The 16,745-nt window shown below is 55.9% G+C and overlaps 1 protein-coding gene across 4 annotated transcripts in view; it reads left to right on the forward strand.

Moving 5' to 3' along the window:
- RAI1 (retinoic acid induced 1) overlaps positions 1 to 16,745 on the forward strand; it is a 77,127-nt gene that overhangs the window by 30,646 nt on the left and 29,736 nt on the right. For 2 of the 4 annotated variants that reach the window (XM_055805228.1, XM_055805230.1), the window contains exon 2: positions 5,085 to 5,165. The exons of 1 other annotated variant lie outside the window; for it this stretch is intronic. The gene's annotated coding sequence lies outside the window, so the exon portion shown is untranslated. Of the gene's footprint in view, positions 1 to 3,528; positions 3,697 to 5,084; positions 5,166 to 16,745 lie in introns of all 4 variants that reach the window. One more of the 4 variants, XM_055805229.1, reaches the window with a different exon arrangement.

The following is a 16,745-nucleotide window of genomic DNA, read 5'->3' on the forward strand; positions in this document are numbered from 1 at the left end:
TTTCCGTGGGACCTTGCTCTTTGAAAAGCTGGGAGGAGAAAAGTGGGTACCCATGGTTAGGCATGAAAAGGGGGAGCCATTGCGGTTTGTGTATTGCCCTCAAGGGTTAAACGAGGAGCTGCCAAACGGCTGTTTTTCAGGAGATCTGGCATCTGTGGGACTCAGAGCACCTCTGCCCTGCAGTGTCACTGGCCTCCCAGGTCTGGTTTTCATGTGTGACACTCACAAGTGCTGTATGTCACCCCCAACGCCGCTCTGGCATCATGGTCATTTATAGATTGACTTTGAAGTTGCCTGCCGGCTGGCCAAGCACTACAACGTGTGTGCGTGCGTGGGCTTCTGCACCTTGTTTTTCAGAGGGCTGGATTCTTACTCATGTTCCAGCCACTGGCTGAATGGTTTTAGGACCCCCTCATCGTACCTCTTCCCCTTTCCGTCTCCCCATCTCTAACTCGAGCCAAATCCCTGTATGTTCCCCCCCAGAGGAAGCTACAGGCTGTATTTCACACCGGGTCACCCCTGGGCAGGGAGCAGCAGTCACCAGGCTCCAAACACTTTGCAGATTCAAGAGCCGTCGTGTCCCTTGGGGGAACTGCAGGGCAAGAGTGGGGTGGGGGACCGGGAAAGAGGGGAGCCCCCAAAGTGGGTGAATAGAAGGTGGGCTTGGGAAATGTGAAGAGACAGAAAAATTTATTAAAAACAATTAATAGCTGCTACAACCAAGGATTTAAACTGAAACCAAAGCCTTAGGGAGGGAGGAAATGAAGTGGCTTACGATTGTTATTTTATTGCTTAATTTTTTTAAAAAAATATGATATGCTAAATGCAAATAAGCATTCTTACTGAGCAGGAGAGGGAGGGGATGGAAGACATGCCGGGAAAAGTGAGTGGGATCTAGGTTTTGCATCGTTCGCTGAATTACTGGCAGGTCTTTTGTAACATCTGTTAAAAATAAAACAAACATTCATTTCCATTTCTCGCTGCCTGAGATGGCTTCTGCAAAAAATTTCAACCTGTCCAGGAATTTGTCTTGAAAGTTGCCCTCCCTCTCCTCACGCCTCCTCTTCTCCAGGGGAGATTTCCTTCCTGGACTTCCCAGGGGCTCCATTAGCCCCACATTAAAGCCTTTTTACTTTGCTCTAAAACTCTCCATCGAAGTAAAAGGAATTCTAATAAACCGCTGGGAAGACTCTGCTATTCACTCTTTCCATGGAAACACGGCGCTGCCTCGGAGCAGAGCTCCTCTCGACGGAGCCTGGGTCACGGCAGGAGGAGACCAAGGAGGGATGGAGAGATGGTTTCCATTATAAGAGACCTTTTGAGAGAAATAATCGCTGCTCTCCCACCAAGGAAAGCCTTCGAGACGATGGGGGCCTCGGTACGCCACGGGAGCAGGGCCGGCTCGGTGGGGGTGGTAGCATGAAGTGGTGATGTGCCGGGCACTGAGAAACTCATTAAAACATCTGATTAGTGGAAACGAAGGCACCCAGGACCAATTCCTCTCTCCCAGTGGAAAGGAATGAGTCCAGGAGGGTTGATGGACCCGGCGCTGTGGGCAGAGGCTGCACGGGGGGCTTGGGGCTGGAGGTGTGGGGTGCGGTGAGGGATGGGGTCATGGGAGGACGTCAGTGGCTCTGTGCCCAGGGCCATGCTGCACCGGCTGAACATCACACCAGGCAAAGACATTTTTCCAGGCCAAAAAAAGCTTTTTTGCTCTGGGAGGGGGTTTCTGGCTGTTCTCTGGGTGCCAGGCAGCAGCTGGTCTGAGGAGGTCAGTGCGATGGCCCCCCTACCTAAAGTGGCTGCGATATAATTAATTTTGAGCCTCCTTGCAGGCACAATCGTCCCAAGTGTTGCTGCTCCGACACCACGCTGCAAGATGAAGGATTTATTATTTTTTTTTAAGCGTAAGGAAGCTCGTTAGAAATAGCCCGAAGGGCAAAGTTAGGAAATGAAAATCCATCGGATCCGCTCGGAGCTGGTGCATGGAGCTTGATGAGAGCTGAGGCAGGGCTGCCTGCTCCCTGCCGGCAAGGAGGTGCAAGCGTGGGGTGTGCAGCTGGGTGTGAGGTGTCACCCGGGCCAGGGGATGAGAGCAATCCATTGGGATCATGAGGAGCTGGGCTGGGGGCAGTTCAGCCAGGAGGAGTGATGAAGAGGAGGAAGAATGAGGAAGAGCCAGCTTAGAGCATCCCACAGAGGTGCCAGGGAACCCAGCGGGGCTGCGTGGAAGGTGGTGGGGAAAAGCTCATTTTTCTCAGCACTGAGGAGGATGCCTTATCTTTGTAGGTCGCAGTGGCGAGACACTGAGGGAGCTGGAGTGCCTTTGTTTTAGCAGCTTTAGAAATGACATTGCAATGAGTCATTATTTTTCAGCCCCCCGGGGCAGGAGGTGGGGGGGTTACTTCCAGGGAAGCCTCCGACTTTGATCAGCAAAGTGAGCCCTGCTCCCACAGTGGGGAAGATGGGAAGAGGCTTTTTGGTGCTGGTCATGCTGGGTTTGCGGTAGCTCGGGGTGAGATCTGCTCCATGCAGGCAGCCGGTGAATGCAAGGGGCACGGGGGCATGGCTGCAGCCATGGCAGGGGGCTGTGTGCCATCCACGGGGATGCTTTGCAGCCAGGTTCCATCAAGAGGATGGAAACTTCCCCATCCACACAACTGCGCAGCAGTATCCTCTATGAGCTTGGAGGCATTAACAAGTAGAGTTAATTGCGATAGACGATGGTCTCCCACCCAGCCAGCAGTTGGGCTGAGACAGACATGGCCATGTCACACAAATGGAGGTGATGTGGGTGCTGGCACCTCCAAATTGTCGAGAAGTCATGAAATCGGCCTTTGTGAACCCGTAAATCGCAGTGGCAGAACTATAGAGCTGCTGGAAAAATCACAGCGTTTAATAAACAAAGCGTTTGGTGGTGGTTTCATTTGCATATGGAGCTCTCAGGGGCGTGTGGTTTCAACCTTTCTGCTCACCACAGTGAGGTCAGAGTTTAAGGAGAACAGGGCTGAGGTTCCTGTGAAATCACAGGACTCCTGGAGCTGGGGTTTTCAAACACAGCAGAGCCAGGAAACAGCCCAGATGGACTAGGTTGCTGAATTTGTGGGATTGTAGTATAAAGATAACAAATCCTTTAGGCTTCTCAATCCCTGAGGAGGAGCTGGGGGCGATGTCCTTTGGGTATGTCCCACCTTGGCTTTACTAGGGCAGCAGTTGCAGCCCGTGGTGCCAAACGGTGGAGGAGCTCTTCCATGCGAAGGGCAGGGGGGAGTCGGTGGTTGTGGGGGATAAATACCGAGTCCCCAGAGAGCCGCGAGGTCCCAGCTCGGTTTACTGTCCTGCAAAGAGGCACATGTGAAATTGGAGGTGGCTGGGAGCGTGCTGTGGTGTATTAGCTATAAACAGCCAGTCTGGGGCTGGAATGGGGCTGGGGATGAGGATGGGGAGAAAGGGGACAGGGGAGATGAGAGCGAGCGGTCTGCTTTGGCAGATGCTGCGTCCTCTTAGGAGGTTTGGTCTGTTTTGCAGCTTGATGCCTCCTATCTCAAGTAATTAACAGGGAAAAGAGAGGGCCTGGTTATCCATCCTTCAAGAGCAAGGGGTTGAATTGAAAGGCAGCGCCTTGGAAGTGGATCAAATAGCTCTCCAGCCCCCCGCGTATGGCTTGGAAACTTGCTGCCGTGCTGCGTTATCAAGGTGAACAGCTTTAGTTCAATTAAAGAGAAGCTCAGAGCGGAGCCGTGTGAGGAGGCAGGGCTGGGCGTTTGCACCCTTCGGGCAGGAGCCAGCACGCACAGAGTTGCACGGCAGTGACCCTGGCCAGCCCACACGGGCACCGGGGCCACCAAAGCTCTCTGCGCTGGATTTTATTTACCCCTTGGAAAAAGCTGTGTGTGGGGAAGGATTCCTCTTTGTTACTGTTTCCTTTCCCCCCCCTCCTAAATGAACCGCCCCCCCAAAGCAATCGCTGGCAGCTACCGTCAGGCACCTAAATCCCCGCAGATGCACGGTGCTGGGAGCCCGCGCGCCTGTATTTTTCCTGCCGGTCCCTGCCTGGGCTGCAGCTGGCTACAGCGCGCAGAAAGCTGCAGGTGTGATTTGTTCATTTGCCTCCACCTCCCTGCACTGCCTCCCTCTTGCTTTCCTTCCCCGCTGCCGCCAGAGCCCACCTAGCTCATCCCACCGAACCCAGCTAGCTCATCCCACCCAGCTCATCACGGCAGTGAGACCCGCATCCCACCCCACGTCGACTCCAGCATCTCTCCGGTGCACTGGGATCTCTGGGGCTGGCGTGTGTGTGTCTGTGTCTGTGTGTCTCTGTGTGTGTGTGTGTGTGTGTGTGCGTGCACGCGGAGGGGAGGGGGGGGTTAATCTGATCCTACGAGGCTGAAAGAGGAAAAAAATCAAAACTATAAAGAAGGCAGCAGCCTCCTCCTTTTCCCTCTCCCCCACTCCAGAGGATTAAGCCTAAAAAAAAAAAAAAAAAGAAAAAAAAATGTCTGCAGCTTTCTGTTGACCCTGCATGATGGCATTTTTGCGCTCTGTGTGCTGCCTCTGCTGATTGCTATTCCTGGCACAAACACACACACACACACGCACACACACACACACATAGCCCCAGCACGGCTCACACGGGCACGGCGAGCCCGCTCCAAAACAAAAAAAAAATCCAAAAAAAATCCCCAACCAACAAACCCCAAAACCCCAGCCATCCCCAAACCCAAACCAAACCAGTGCCGCTGCCCCTCGGCATCCCTGGCCACCCTGGTCTCTGCAGGGAGGGCCACCAGCACTGGGTGCTGCTCGCCCTCTCCTCCACCCCACTTCTCACCTCGTCCCCAGCTCCACCGAGCACTTTCTGCCGGAGCCGCCCGCAGCCAGAGCCCTCCACCACTCCTACCGCTGGCATTACATTTTCAGGCTGGATGCTATAGGGCCGTTTCTAATTACCTTATATCCCCTAGTGGTCTATGAATAATGGTTAGTGAAGGAGCTCAGAAGGGCTGCTGAGAAGGGAAGAAAAAAAAAAAAAAAAAAAAAAAAAAAGGGAGAATTGTGCTATTTCTCACATTTTTTTTTCTAAGGATCTAATCTGGCTACTGTGCTCTGGAAGAGGAGGAGAGCGAGCCAGCAGGAGAGAGAGGAGAGAGCGAGGACCATCGCAGGTATTGTTGCAAGCTACATCTTTGTGCTTTTTTTTTTTCCTTTTTTTCCGTCTTTTTTTTTTTAATTGAAGCTGCAGCAGAATTGGAGGGGGGGGCGGTTGTGTGCGGACAGAGCTTTTTCTGGATTTATTTTTCTCCTGTGCAACTCGTGTGCCGCTGCAATTGAATGGATGCACGGCACCGGCATCGCGGAGTTTGGGGGGGGGGTGGTGTACGTACGTGTGTGTGTGTGTGTCCGTGTGTCCTATTTCCAGCAGCGGCAGAGGAGGAGGGGGGGTTGTTTTGCTTTTCTGGAAGTAATAAAGAAATTTGCAACCGGTCCAAAAATCCTCCTGACTTGCCGATTGATGGGTATCTGAACAAAGATACAGCTGAGACTTGGAATATTTGTGTGTGTAAGGGATGGATTCATTTTGCTTGTCCTGACTCCTACTTTTCCAAAGTTAAAATAATAACGGGCACGGGGCTGCGAAAGCCTCTGCAGAGGGAAATCTTCCAGGGGAGGCTTATTTAATTTAGGAGTTATCGATGTGCGTGGTTTTATACTTAAAAAAGTTGCGGCGGTGCCGCGGTCGGGCGCCTGGCTATCCTTGCCGTTGTCTGCACGTGAGAACGCTGACTTGATGGATTTTCTTTCTTTTATTCGGTGGCTGGCGGGGCAGGAAAAAATGGATCTAGCAGATAACCCAAGGAATCGCGGGGTTTGCACATCTGGCTGCGCCTTTGGAAAGCCCCTTGGTGGGACTTTCACCTCCTGCTCCCTTTCTCCCACGGCAAATTTTGCCCCAAAATCCTCCGTTGACATTAATAAACAAACAAACCAGGGAATAACCAAGGAGCCCAGCAAGGGGGCTTGGAGCCTGCTGCGGGGGGTGGGGGGGGTGGGGGGGTGGCAGGGGGGCGTGTGCTTTTGTTTTAAATAACGAAACGGCGATGATTGAAAACATATGAATAGGATGCAATGCAGAGCGGGTGTGTTACGGGGGGGTAAGAGCTGGAAAACTGCTTATACGACAGAAGCGGAGCTTGAATGAGTGTGGTGAGATGAAAGGCGAGGGGTCTGTCCCTCACCCGGCTGTGGGGCTGCGGGGGGGGCAATTCCCAAAGGCAGAGGAACAATCTTGGGGTGGAGAAAATCGCTGGGGGGAAAAAAAAAACCAACCCACAACCTGGAGTGAAGTATGTGATTATATCCCATCCAACTTTGCCGACTGCAGCATTAATGGAGCTAATTGTACTCAAAAATAATAAAATCAGGAGAAAATATGCCTGTGCATGGAGGGGGGAGATGTGCAGGGAGCAGAAGCAGGTCCCGAAATCCTGTCGGCCCCCCAAAAGCGCCGCCGAGGTGGGTGATATTGAGGTGGTATGGAAACGTGGCCGGATTGTGTTTATTTGGGTGGAAATAAAGATCGAGCAACTGCCCTGGGGAGGGCTGTAGTCCCCCGGGAAGGGCTCCGAAACCACCGGTGCTGCCCTTCGCTGCCTGCCCTTCGCTGCCCGCCCTGCCTGGCCTTGCTTTTGTGTTTGTTTGCTTCCAAGGAGGGGGGAGAAGGGAGCTGGGGGGGGGGGGGGGGGGGGGCGCGAAGGCGGGGAGAAGCCGTGAGGGCGGAGAGCCGATTTAAATTGGACTTAATGGATTCCCAGGGCAGCTCTTTTAGATGAAAGTCAAAATAAGAGCCAAAGTGAATCTCAGCAGACCTGTCTGTTGCATTAGAGATGCAGCCTTCCTCTCCCTCCCTCCCTCCCTTTATTCTTTAAAAGAGAGGGGGAAAAAAGTGTTATCCGTACAGAAGACAGCATGGAGTTTCTCGTTCCTATAATGCGAGCTCTAATTGAAGAACTTGCAGCCTCTTGGGAGAGTCTTTACTGATCGCTGCTTTTGTTATTCATGCTGTGCTCTGCTTCCTTGGGGTTTTTTGGGGGGGCTGGCGCAAATCTGGCTGTGCCGGGGTCAGGGTGAGATGCTGTGTCCCCCCCAAGCTGGTTCCATGGGTTGCCAGCAGGTAAGACCCCCCTGGTCTGCCCCGGGGGGGCCATGCTGGGCTCCCCCAGGTAGGCTGGGCAGCTGCTGCTGGCTGTGCCGTGCTCAAGGAGGAGATGCGTGGCTAAAGCCCCCCCGGCAGCTGGCGGGGCGAGACGCTGCAGTCTGGCTGCGGGTGGCTCTCGTCCTCGCAGGACCCCCTGGGCCGCGGGATGGATCCTGCCTGGCATGGCACATGGGAACGGCCAGCAGTGTGGGGGCAAAGCCGGGCTTGTGCCTCCTGCCTGGTCTTACTGCAGTAGCGGGGAACCCCATGTGGCTTTGGGGTGCCGTGGGGTGCCGTGGGGTGCCACAGGTCCACTTGGTGCAGCGGGCACAATACAGCCCTGCTGTCATGGCTCTCCTGGCCCACAGGGGTTTGGGGTGGCTCTGCAGCCAGTGTCACCTACAGGGGACAGGCATCATGTGGAAGCCACATAGATCCTCAGCCCACCCAGGATGTAGAGTAGGTTGCAGTGACTGGGGTGGCTCTCTGCAGCCAGTGTCACCTGCAGGGGACAGGCATCGTGCCAAAGCCACATAGATCCTCAGCCCACCCAGGATGTAGAGTAGGTTGCAGTGACTGAGCCAGCAGGACCTGTGCTGGGCAGGAGAGGTGAGGTTCCCCCCTCTCCTGCCTTTTCCATTGCTCAGTACTTTGGGATGGGGATGGGCAGGGGTCTGGCAGATGGAGCTCCTCCCTACAAGGCTCTTGTCACCCCCACTTCCCCTCCCAGGCCCCCTTGGGTGGCCAGTGTCTCTGTGACTACGGGGAGGTGGTGGTTGTCCCCAAGCCCCATGTCCCCACAGCAATGCTGTGTGTGGCAGCGGACTGGCTCGGTGCAGCCAAAAGCTCTTGGGGTGCAAGTTCTTATTGCCCCCGTGTCCCTCTTCCAGCCCTGGACACCTTTTGCGGCAACACTTGATCTCTTCGTGGATGAAAACAAGAGCCACAAGCCCCAGGGATGCTCTCAGGGGCGTTTGGTGGCTACAGGGCTGAGTCTCTGGCCAGGGCAGGGGCATGAGCAGGACAGGGCTCCACCAGCCCATTGGCTTAGTGCAGAGGCAAAGCAGTTAACCCAGCCATCTCATCTCCCCAAGAATTGTGTATTGACCCTGACAGTGATGCATCAGGAGCGGCAGACTCTCCATCATCGATCCCTCTCCTCCCATCACCAGGTGTTGACACCAACGGTCATGGAGCTGGCTTTAATTTCAGGCCTCTGGCTCCAGCGTGTAACGCTTAGCTGCAGTCCTAAGGTGCTGCCAGGCTTTGCAAACAAACACCTCTGCGGGCAGATTGCTGTCCCCATTTTGTGGCAGGGATGGCACTTGCCAGGGGTGACCAGCTGAGCCTGGGATGGGGCTTGTGGAGGAGCCAGGAACCCTGACTCCCAGAGCCATTGGGCAGGGTGACCTCCCAAGGCGGCATCACAGCCCTGGGTGGAGGACCCAGCGGGGCACCTGGAGCTCCTGCTTTGCTGGTCTTTGCGAGGAAAACCCTCTGGTCTGGGTCCCCCATGTCATCGGTGCCAAGCAGCAGAGGATGTGCCTGGTCTGGGAGAGTCCTGGTCCTTCTGCAGCCTTTGCCGGGTGACCTCATCTAGCCAGGATGCCACTTGCCCTCCCTGCCTCTGAAATGGCCACTGCCAAATCTGATGGGCATGTGATCACGTGTGTGTGCCACCCCACGGAGACCTGGTGGGGAGGGGATGTTTTTCTTGGGTGCCTTGATTTTGGGCAGGATGAAGCCGCTGGCGGGGGCCGGCTGGCACGCCGCCTCTCCTCCTTCCCAGCATCTTGAGATTTCCGAGACGCGCACAGCCAAGCTGAGGCTGAAAAAGCTGCTTGTGGTTCAAGAGCATCTCCTCGACGGAGGAGAGAGGAAGGCTTTTCATTCCTCCCTTTCTTTCGGAGCTAGCCGAGCTCCCCTCGCCAGTGCAGGGGCTCTTCCCGCTCCCCCCTGCAAGGGAACATTAAAAGCCAGGGGCAGCTGATATCTTGACACCCCGTCAATCTGAGCCTTTTACAGCAGCAGTCTCTGAAGGCTGGCACTCTGCTGCACAGAAGAAAACAAGTGAGAAGAGGGGGGGAGGCGAGAGCAAGCCTTTGCAGCCGGCAATCGATAATTGTAGTGTCAGTCACTGCCTAGGAAGTTCCCGCATCCCCACTGTCGCTGTCGGAGGGGGGTCGAAGGGGAGGGAGAGAGCTCAGCTCTGCCCCACACAGCATCGGGCATGGGGCAGCAAAGCAATCGCTGAGGGCGAGAGCCCGGCCCCGAGCAGGAGCCTCCCGCTGCATTACTCACCACTTGATGTAGCTTGAACCTTTCAACTCCCTCCCCTTGGGGATGGAGCGGGCTGGGCAGAAGGTGTCGACAGAAAACACTCTGCTTTCTTAGGTTTGAGGGTTTTTTCTTTTCCCCTTTCCTTCTTTTTTTTCCTTCCCCACCCCACTCTGTGTGCGCTTTGGGCTCTAATATTCTCCAAAAAATAGAAAAGAAACCCCCAAAACCCCAAGCCAGCTCCCCCTCGTGTGTGTCTCCGTCTTAGCAAAAGCTGAGGCAAAAGATCAAGGAATTCTTCCTTTTGTGCAGCTTTCAAGACCAAAGATGCGCCGGTGAAAAGGGGAGGCTCAGAGTACCAGGCACACACAAGTGTTAAAGGAGAGGCTTCCCTTTTGTCTCCAAGGCAATCAGCCGGCGAAGGGATCCACAAATTAATTAAAAATTGCTCTGTCTTGATTGAGTTATTCCTGCTCGCATCCCACCTGCCTATCAAAAGACTGGGAATGGCAGGAGGAAATTCCTATTTCTTTCCCAAACATCTCAGACATGTACTACAGACCGTCTCGCTTGCCTTTTATCCCAGACAGTAAAGGAAATAAAAAAGGAAGGGCTGGCATGGTATCCAAAGAGATCTCTCCCGGAGGATGCATCCCTCTCCTATGCTAACAAATGCTGCGGTATTTGGACGATTCAGAAGAAAAATGAACAGATTTACATGTCACACGTGGGCCAAATTGTGGTTGTAATTCCATGAAGTTGATGGAGATCCATTGGAGATTAATTTGGCCCAAGGTCTGGTGCTTGCTCCGCGGGGAATAGGCTGGATCTCTGCCTTGGTTGAAACAAGAGGTATTCAAATGGGTTTGTTGTGGCTGCACTATGCCCAAGTGGTAGAGGCGAGCAAAAATCCCAACTGGTTGTATCCCTTGTGCCAAAGCACCATAAATACACCTTGATATGTCAAGTCGTGCATGATCTCTACCGCGTTTACCACCCGGAACATTTTAAGGGGAAAGATTTATATGTAGAGGCTGTACAGAAGTCTCCCTGTGTGCTTTGCTAAGAGGCTTGAACTCCGTCCCAGCATCCTGATGTGGGGAAGCCTTTCTCCCCTCCTGTTCATGGGATTTCCACCCAAACCGAGCCTGCGCCAGGGCCGAGCTCAGCCTGAGCTTAGAAGAGCCCAGCTCCTCATCGCTGGCTGGGCTTGTGCCCGTGCAGGGCTTGGGCTCCGTTCTGGTTTGTGGAAGCATTGTCAGTCAGTGCCTCCAAGCTGGATTTGGGGGGTTGGTTTGCTGCTTTGCAGTCAGACCTTGCTTCCTCCGCTTTATTGTCATCTCCGCTCTTAGTCACCGCTCAATGCCTCACCAGGGGACACCGCTCCTGCTGCATTTATGGCAGCCACTAAAATTGGCGCTCGGTGCTTGTGCTCCGACGGGGAGAGACACTGAGCATCAGGGAGGCTCTGCCCAGCTCTGCTATGGTCCTCAGTGTGGTGTGGGGCATGCAGAGGAGCTGCAGGGCAGACCAGTCACTGGGTGGGTCCCCTGTGCCAGGGATGGACCTCTGGCTCCGCTGGGTCCCATCCGGCTCATGTTGGGAGGTGATATGGGAGCAGTGCTGAAAAGGAGCAGCACTGGCCATGCTCTCAGGTGGAGGTGGCCAGCACGTAAATGAAAATGAGATGCTCGATAAAGTAGGAAAGAATAATTAAAAACATTCACGGCTGCTGGCTCGCAAAGGCGCGGACTCTCACTGATCCAGCGAGGCACAGCCGTTCCCCCCCCCAGACACCACGTCTTTCAGCTTGGCTGTTGCTGACTAAACCCCCGCACCGCCTTGTCCTGTAATAGCGTGTCCTTCACCATGCCTGTCGCTATATGATCTATAGGACAGCGCTGGCCTGTTCATACCACTGCCTTTCACCAGGCCGGCGACTGGATTCTCTGGAGGAGACTCTAGTCCTATCATAGCATGTCCTTCACCGTGACTGCTGCTGCGCGAGAGACACGGCAGCACGGGGCTCTAATACCTTGTAATTCACTGTGACTGCTGTGGCAGGACCTGCACCGTGCTGCGCTGCGGCAGCCCTTCAGACCCTTTGGCTTTTGCATCTGCTCTCTGGCTTCGGAGCAAGGGCTGGGTGGGAGGGGACACGTAGTGGGGGGACCTTGAAGGTGCCCTGGGCTGACAGCCTGCTGTCCAGCTCCCGGTGGGTGCAGGGAAGGTGCTGAGCATCCCTGGGACACGGTCCCATGCTGCCTTCTGGGTGGTGTGCAGGGTGAGGTCCCCATGGAGAGCAGGTGCTGGGGGCCAGACCCTGCCTGGGCAGGGGAGAAATCCCTGTCTGAGTGTGCCAGGGTGAGAAATGGCCCTTAGATGTAAGAGAGGCATCATTCCTCTGGGTGGTTCTCGGGCAGTGTAATAAATGTCAAAAGCCCGGTGCACACAAAGGAGAAGGGGACATTTGGCTACTGAGCACGTTTGTTCCATGAGCTGATTTACTTTGAAGACTTAGAGGGTTCTCCGATGCTTCCCTCTTCGCTGGTTAACCCTGTTCCTTTGCCAGTTAAATAGAAATGCAGTTGCTGTCAATAAAGCCCTTCTGGAGGCTCCGCCGTGGACATTTGCCATGTCGTTCTCTTCCCCACGGAGGTGCTGTGCCAGGTATCACACCCTCTTCCACCAATCCAGTTTGGCTCCTCTGGGCAGGAGGTGACTGTACCCATGAGCTTTTGCTGCTGTGATAAAGCGAGGGTCCCCATGAGGGGCGACGGTTTGCTGGTCAGGCAATGGAGATCCCCACTGCTCACCACTTTCCCTCGGTGCACGGAAGAGCCAGGAGCTGCGGTGCCGCGGCTGTGCACGGCGCAGGGTGTGGGCGACCGCGGCTCAGCCAGGAACCGGATTTGGGGCTGTTGCTTTGTGTTGCTGGGTTTTCTTTGCAGGGGAGGCAATGCAAAGCCGTGCCAGCAGGCTGGAGCTTGTGGGAAGAGCGAGGATGAAGGAGAATATCCTCGGAGGGCTCCTGGGCTGGGAGAAGGGCACATTCGGTGATGATTCAGGCAAGGGGGCAGATTTTTGGAGCCAGCGCTTCCCTGCAGCACGATGCTTAGCAGCAAGCACCAGTGTGCGGCATTGCCAGAGGAGCCGTTAGCCTGGCGATGGGAGCCTGCACTCTGGTTTTCCGAAAGACAGGGGTTTGCGTCTCCCATTTCGCTCCTGTGCAAATTGGCAGCGAAGCTGCTGCTCCTGCTTGTACTGGGGGAGGAGAAATTTGGCCCAGTGGCTTTTCTTCCTCCCGTTTCCCCAGCAGCCTGGGCTACATATCTGCAAACAGCTGTAAGAAGAGCAGAGATCATTAGCTGGAAGGATCAGATGAGATAGTTTCTTAAAAGGATTGTCTGATTTCTCTATTGATCAGCCTGATTTAAAAGGGGGAGTTGGGTCAGAGGGCATAAATTATCATTGAAGGAGGGGTGAAGGCCTCAAAGGCTGTGCTGCACTTAGCTGCAGTGCTGAGGAATGTGTCTCTCAGTAGGGACGTGCATAGCTGAGCACCGTGGCTGCCGGCCAAGTTGGGTCTCCTCTACGCTGAACTGGGAACCGAGTCAAGGGAAGTGCATTTAAACTTGGTTAAAGATCCTCTCTTCGCCAAACTGGTTTCTGCAGCCCCTGCCGGTATTGCAGGGGTGGGTGTCTGGAGTCATAGGGGCAGGGGGTGCAGCGTGTGGCCCCATGTGAAGTTTGGGGTGCGGTGATGGGTCAGGGGATCCGCGGGGTCCCGCTGGCTGCAAGCTGCCTCCCTCCCTGAGGAGAGGATGCTCTCACCCCACAAAGACCTGCGACCTCTCCCTGGCTTTCCCCAGGCTCCCTGTGTGGTCTCCGACGAGATGTTGAACCATGGGAGGTTTCTGCCTCCCTGCCTATAAAATGAAGCTAATCTGCAACCTGAGGTTGCTGCTTTCGCCGTTCTTGTGATCGCTTCCCAGGGCTCCCGCATCTTCCTGCCGCTGGAGTCACAGGACTCACAGCCTTTGCTGTGGCCCCCCCGACCCGGCCCTCTGGCTTACGGGAAGAGGAATGGGAAAACATCCAGAGAAAATAAGACACTGTCCCTGTTGATTGCCAAGGGTCCGGTTTGGGGAACGCACCACATCGCCCACAGCAGCTTGTTCTGCAGCAGCGTGGATCCTTGCTGCACCTGTGGAGCTCCCTGGACGGCCGGGGCTGTAGGAGCGTAATTACTATTCACTCAAGGTACAGCTCCCGTAGCACACGGTGCCACAAGCTGATTACAGCGGTGGCGCTGGGCAGGGAGCGCCCATTCCACCACCACCCCCAGCTCCTGGAGCTCTGTCTCAGCCCTCACCACCTGCACAGCATCTCCCCAGCCAAGCCCGGTGTGAGCCGATAGGTGCTTCTTGCTGGTTTGGTGCCCAGTGGAGGTTTTGGCAGAAGCAGGAGGGGCTCAAGCCTGGGGCAGTTCTGCAAGGTGCGTGAAACACATGGCCAGCCCTGTGCGTCATGCTTCTCCTTTCCTTACCTCCATCCTCATCCTCATCTTCAGGATGGCAAGGCCTCCTGTGCTCAGGTGGGCATCTGTCTCTGCCTTCTCCTGGGGTTTGCATCTCACACCTCTGGCTGCACTGGCCAGGGATGGTCGGTGGGGATCGGTGACAGAGTTGTGCCACCCCAGCAGGACATGAGCTAGAGCCAGAACAGGCTGGCTGGTGAGGTGAAGCTGCAGGGGCAGTTGTGGGATGCCACAACATCCTCTGATCAGGGTTTGCGCCCTTTCCAGCCCCAATGGGGTTTGTTTCTCTTTTATTTCTAGCTGTGCTAAAATAAAACGATGCAAGAAATGTGGTTTCTGGAACATCATCAGGGTGAACACAAGCAGAGCCATTCCCAGGGGCTGTGGGCAGGTCGGAGGTGTGCCCGGAGCAGTGCTGTGGGGAGGCTGACACAGCCACACTGCCGGTGTGCCCAAGCTGGGGACATGTCCCAAAGGTGGGTCCATCTGCCCTTTCCCGCTGCTGCTCCACATGCCAGCAGTGCCGCCGGTGCGGCCAAGGCTGCTGCCCACCCTGGTGCTGCCCATCCTTTCACTCCTGGCCTCCCGTGTGCCTCGTCCCCACGCACAGGAGCTGTTGGGGGTGGCAGCGTGGCGGTTCCCCGCGGTGTGCGGCTTGGGGCCCAGAGTGGGTGAGCCAAATTGTTACCATGGGTCACCTCTGCTAGGCAGAGAGTAGGGAACCGGCACCCCAGCCCGTGGCATGGCTGGATGCGGGCAGTGCTGGGCAGAGGGATCGGACCCAGTGCCAGGTCAAGCCGGGTGGTGGGGGCTTGTGGCAGCCCCGCTCCTGCCGAGGAAGCAAGCGTCTCTTCCAAGCATCTGCTTGGCGTTGGCCTCCCGGCATGACTGCGGTAGTGGCCACCGGTGAGTGGCGGCTGGGCTGGCATTATCCTGGAAATGTCAGCTGAACGCCAGCCCGTCGGTGAAGCGCCAGGACGCGGCGGGAGGCGGTGACTCGGCTTGCTGGCATTGGCTACCATTTTAGAGGAAATGTGGAGCGGCGGGTAATTATTTCTCTTTCTTAATTGAAATTTCAGCCTCAGTGGTTTGCGAGAGCGGGCGGGAGAAGGAGCACAGGCGAGCGTGACACGAACACGGGGCTCATCGTGGGACAAGGGGAGGACGAGCGTGCTGAGCCCATGGGTTGGCAAAGCGTCTCACAGCTCGCACAGGGTCCGGCACCACCGGGAAGGGATTCCCACAGCCTGCGGCATGGCCTGCTAATGGCTGCAAAATAAAACCAACCCCCAAAATGCAGAGCTTTTAATTTTTTTAAGGGGGAGGATGCTTTATTGTTTCTTTATTCCTCTATTTCTGTTTTGCTTCGGATGGAGGGCCAATTAAATGAAATTACGCGCTGCAGTCTGGCACCCCGCGTCGGCTCGGAGCAATCAGGTGTAACGCAGCATGGCTGATGAGAGCCAATCAAGATGTATAAATGAGGTGTTGACATTCAAACAGCAGGTACTCGCGCCGCCCAGCCGCAGCCGCGCTCGCGGGCTGTCGAGCCCGCACCACGGATTCAGGCACGGGGCTGTGACAGGCAGCAAAAGGGCTGGTGCCCGATGGGGCAGCCACGCTCTGCTTTGGCTCCACAGCCGTGGTGCATGAAATGTGGTGGCGGGGACATGCCGAGCAGCCCGTGCTGGGGTTGGTGGGGGCGAAGGTGGGTGGTGGGCATCCCTGCCAGGGTCTGTTTGCTGACAGCCCCTCTGCCCGGTGCCAAAGCATCAACGCATCCCATGGTCAAGGAGATGCAGCAGCCACCAAGCCCTTAGCACTGCTCCAGGGTGGTCAGCAAAGGAAACTGCTGTTGCTTTGGGGAAACTGAGGCACGGGGCAAGCCGGTGGAGAGGGGCCACAACACCAGGGCCTGGCTTGGCCCTCTGGGTTTTGTGTTTCCGTTGCTGAGGTCAGCTTTGCTTCTGCAAGTCCCCGGGATGGAATGGCAGCGGGACGCATCCGTCCTGCATGGAGATCGGCACTGCCCAGGGACCGTGGACAGGGACCTCGCTGTGACCGCCGTGCTGGCAGGTGCGGGGCCAGCACCCTCCAACGGTTTGTCACCTGTGGTGACAAAACCTCTCAGGCTTGCCATAGCTGCCACCGCAGGATGCGGTCCCCTCACTGGGAGGTGGGGGGTGGGAAGCTGCTGGCATGGCAGCACCACACCGATCGGAGGAGTTTGGAGGCCGTCCGGGGAGGATAAAGCAGCTCCGTGGCGAGCAACCTCATCAGCGTTTCCTGTCTCACGATGAAGAAATCGCATGTGGTGAGAGGCTCTAAAAATAGGCTCAGCAAACTTTTAACCACATTTGCAGATGTTAAAGGTAAAGCCAGAGCAGCCCCAGGGGAGAAAACATCCCCGGCCGTGCCTCCCCGGCGTTAACCCTCAGCACCGCCAGCCATGGCTTGGAGCTGGCACGGCTACGGAGGAGCCAAACCGGAGGGCAGCAGCCCCCGGATGGGCAGTGGGGCTGAGCCACCGTCTCGTCTCTCCTCCGCGTCCCCATTAAGCGTGCCGGGGAGGACATTAGGAGCAGGAGCACGTAGCAGCAGGCTCTGTCTAACAGCACTGCCGCCTGACCCTGATTTGTAGCAGGGCTGAGCGGGGAGGTTTGCTGTAGCGTTACAGCTCTTCCTGTGGTAATAGCCGGCGAGGCGTCGCACGCGCGGCACTGCCAGCGGCAC

The sequence above is a fragment of the Falco peregrinus genome, chromosome 5 (genome assembly GCF_023634155.1).
Source record: "Falco peregrinus isolate bFalPer1 chromosome 5, bFalPer1.pri, whole genome shotgun sequence".
Lineage (NCBI taxonomy): Eukaryota > Metazoa > Chordata > Aves > Falconiformes > Falconidae > Falco > Falco peregrinus.